Raw genomic sequence first — 4,514 nt, 5'->3', positions numbered from 1 at the left:
TTTTCACGAACATAATGATAGTACAGCTCAATGTGTTTGGTACGAGCATGAAACACAGGATTAGAAGCCATATAGGTAGCACTTAGATTATCACAATGCAAGAAGATGGGGAACTGAATGCGAGCACGTAGTTCATATAGCAGATAACCCAACCAAGTAGTCTCTGCGCAGGCATAAGCAAGAGAACGATATTCTGACTCGGCAATCGAACGAGCAATTGTAGGCTGCTTCTTGGAGCACCAAGAGAGCAAATTGGACCCAAGATACACAAGATAACCGGATGTGGAACGACGGGAGTCAGGGCAACCCGCCCAATCCGCATCAGAATAAGCAGAAATATGAACCGGTTGCTTCTGAGGCGTAAAAGATAATCCATGACCCAAGGTGCCTTTGACATAGCGGAGGATGCGTTTCACGGCAACCAAATGAGGTTCACGAGGCTGACTCATAAAATGGGAAACCGAGTTGACCGCAAAAGCAATATCCGGAAGGGTAATCGTGAGATACTATAAGGCACCCACAAGTGCACGAAATTCTGAGGGATTGGCAAGTAAAGCACCATGAGTGGTAGTGAGGTTATGTTTTTCAGACATAGGGGTACTGACTGGCTTACTGAGCAACAAATCATGCTTGGCAAGAAGATCATAAGCATATTTCACCTGATTAATATGCAGTCCATGTGAGACGGGATGAACCTGCAAACCAAGAAAGTAGTGCAGTGGCCCCAAGTCTTTAATATCAAAACAGCGACCAAGGGCATCAATGAAGCTTTGGAGAAGATCATCATTGCTGCCCGTAACCACAATATGGTCAACATACAGCAAGAAATGAATAGTGTCTTGGCCGTGGTGAAAGATGAATAAAGAGGAATCTGCCAAACTTTGGGAAAACCCAATCGACAACAGAAAAGAGCTAATCCTTTGGAACCATGCTCGAGGAGCTTGTTTAAGGCCATATAGTGCCTTGTGGAGCTTACAAACATGAGTTGGCCTAGTTTGATCAATAAAACCAGGAGGTTGAGTCATGTATACTTCCTCCGTGAGAAAACCATGGAGAAAAGCATTCTTGACATCTAATTGGCGAAGAGACCAACCACGAGACACAGCAAGACTAATAACAGTACAGATTGTAGCAGGTTTGATCACAGGGCTGAAAGTTTCTTGGAAATCAATACCTTGTTGTTGGTGAAAGCCCTTAGCCACAAGACGTGCTTTAAAGCGGTCGACTGAGCCATCTGGATTGCGTTTCACCCTGAAAACCCATTTGCAGCCAACTGTGTTCTGATCCTGAGAGAAGGGAACCAGAGACCAAGTGTTATTCTTCATGAGAGCATTGATTTCTTTGGTCATGGCAGCACGCCACTCTGCTTTCTTTAAAGCTTGAGAATAACAGGTAGGTTCGACCGAGTCAATCAAGGTTAGGAAAGCTCGAGGAATGGGATACCTGATTGTGTCGTCAGTTCGAATTCTGGTTTGGTGAGTACCATCCCGGAGTCGTGTAGAAAGTGATATTTCGATATATTGATGTTTACAAATGTACACATATATAGCAGTGAGATACTGCTGTTACAATGCAACCAATAAACTCTATTTACAGCTATAATCAAAACTGATATGCAATTATAGCAGAATCAAAACAGCCTATGTATTCAATGGAGGAGAATCATATGGCTGGAGTTTAGGAGAAGATTTAGTGTCTCTAACAGATATTAACGTCCTTAGATGTTCACTGTTGTACAATGATGTATGCCTTGGTGAGTGAGCTAACACGTAGATAATATGCGTTATGGCCAATGTTATAACCTAATTGATGGCATATACCCTAAATGGGCAGCATTTGGACAAGCAATTAGAAACCCGAGGATGCCACAAACACAGTATTTTACAAGGATGTAGGAGGCATACAGAAAGACGTGAAGAGAGCATTTGGTATTCTCCAAGCTCGTTTGGCATTCATAAGAAGACCAACTCGTGGGTGGAGTATGGAGAATCTTCAATACATCATGATGATGTGTATTATCTTGCATAATATGATTGTGGAAGATGAACATGATGAAGATGCAGTAGAGTCATTTGATCCGAATGATATCCCAACTAGACTAAGGAAAGCAGAGATATATGTCAGACCAGAAATTGACACCGATGTTCATCGCAATCCGCAACAACTAAATCAATTCTTGCGTCGTTATAGGGAGGTTAGGTGTCCAGTGATGAATAAAAACCTCCAAGACGATATAGTCGATTACTTATGGATCATGAAGCTACAAGCTAATCTGAACCATCAGTGATGAGTTTTAAACTTATTGCTTTCAATAAGTGGCCTTGTAGTCATGATAAGTGGTCATGTCCTAGTTTGGTTGTATTGTTGTGTACTGTGATTTTACTTTGTGCGGTGTGCTTTTACTTTGTGTGATTATGCTTTATTATGAAAATAAAAGTTCAATGTTTTATTATGAAGATGATCTAGTTAAAATGATCATTTTTATTTTCATAACTTAAAACACAAACAATTCAAAGCAACTAACAATTATCAACAACAACCACAATTAGCTTCCATTTTCTCCTTGCGGGGGTGTAGGATCTTGAGAGTGTTTCGAGATGCATGAGGTTCTTGCCTCCTTATCAATTATCTTTTGTTGCTTCCTCTCCCAAAAACTCATCTTTCTTGGGGTGAACTTTGATGGATCCATAATTGTCGTGCGAGCTTCATCAGTATGTTGCTCAATTAGTTGAGCTTCGTCGAAAGGTTGTTGCCTTTGTTGGTATTCGCGCTCTGTTTATTCTTGAAATTTCTACATTTGAAGTAGTAGGATATCCGCATCATGATTATTTCTTTTTTCTTAGCTAGCTTCTGAGTTTTATGCCCTTGAGGACCTGCCTTCCTTGATGAAGTTGTCTCCTCCTCATTTGTGGGTGCTCCATCGTCATCCAAGTCGATAGGAGTAGGAAGATGGGAGTTGGTATTTTTCATTGTTGGCATTTTCCCAAATTTTTCCATATTTTTCAAGTATTGCCAACAATACTCAAAGCAGAAATCTTTGCCAACCATGTCGTAGTACGTGGACTTAACATTCATGAGCTACATACAATATTAAGTAAATAAAATATTAAGAAAAAAGACAGCTTAGTATAAATCGATTAATAAACTATATAACAACATTTTACTTTTCACAACTATAAGACAAATAAAAAAAATAATTATTACTTAACATATTTCAATATAATTATCTTGTCCTTATTTTCACCGCTTTTTTGTTGAAAGAGTTCGACCTTGTTAAGAGCTTGGCGCCACTTCATACATGCTGGACTTATTTTTTTTCCAACAAGCCTTACAACTAGAAGATGTTCTAGTTACACATTGTACTCTTCCGAAACACGATCCTACAATAAATCCGATGTTTGATCTTTTCCGACGCAACCATTACCACCAACGGTGATCCAACCTTGGCAAAGAACAACTTCTCCATTGTGCCTCCAAGAAACCTTTCTTGCACTCATATTCCAAGAGAAAAAAAAAATTAAGAACAAGAAGCTGGGTGAATATATGAAAATTTTTGAAGGAGATGGAGGATGTTTGGTGTGAAAAATTAGAAAAGAACAGGTTGGTATTTATACAATTTCCTAAAATTTACTGTTCCAACGGGTATTTTTTTTTTCCTCAATTTTCTGGTAATTCTTTTTTTTTGGATAGAAATGGAATTAATAACCCTCGATTTAATAAGAGCCGTTGATCATTTTTTTTCCTCAAATCTGAGCCCTCAGATTCAAAATATATCAGTTTCATTAAAAAAAAAAAAAAAACGACATCAAACCTGTCCATATTCAAAATGGACGGATCAGAGCCATTAATTAACATGATCGTTGTAACCCCCAACAGTCATTAGGGGACATGGCAATCAGGGCCCACCAGAGCAGACCAATTTCAGTGAAGCTTTTCTCTCCAGCGCATCAACGCTTGTGCACGTCCATTCTTCTTCCAACCAAAGCACTTCCTTTACACGTTGTCTTCCTGCGCGTTCAACTCAGAGTTGGGTTGACACAAACCAATTTAGTGGCCCTGATCACTGTAGCTGGGTCTTGGTTATGGAAAAGTCACATATATAGGATTTGGTTTGAGTCCAAGTTCTATAATTCCAAGAGCAAGTCCCCCCTAAAACCCATTGTTGGAGAACCTAAAACACATTTAAGTCCCAAATCTGGTATGGCACCCCTATATTTGGAGTTGCCCTAAATGTCTTAAGATATTTTTATAGAGATGGAAAAGTAAGGGCATGGATGATTGGCCAAGGAGACAAGGTCATCATCAAGTGGACAAAAGGTGAAAATATCTCTTTCACTTGTCTTTTTTTTTTTTTTTTTTTTTTAAAACTCGACCAAGCGAGTGAAATTTATTAAAGAAAAGAAGGTAACAAAGAGAAAGGAGGTAGGACAGGCATAAGAAACACCGCTAACCTCCTATCAAAAGAATACAAATTAACGAAATCAAAAATTAGGAAGACCTAAACGGTCTCTATT

The sequence above is a fragment of the Rosa rugosa genome, chromosome 3 (genome assembly GCF_958449725.1).
Source record: "Rosa rugosa chromosome 3, drRosRugo1.1, whole genome shotgun sequence".
Classification (NCBI taxonomy): Eukaryota; Viridiplantae; Streptophyta; class Magnoliopsida; order Rosales; family Rosaceae; genus Rosa; species Rosa rugosa.
This window is presented reverse-complemented; position numbering follows the sequence as displayed.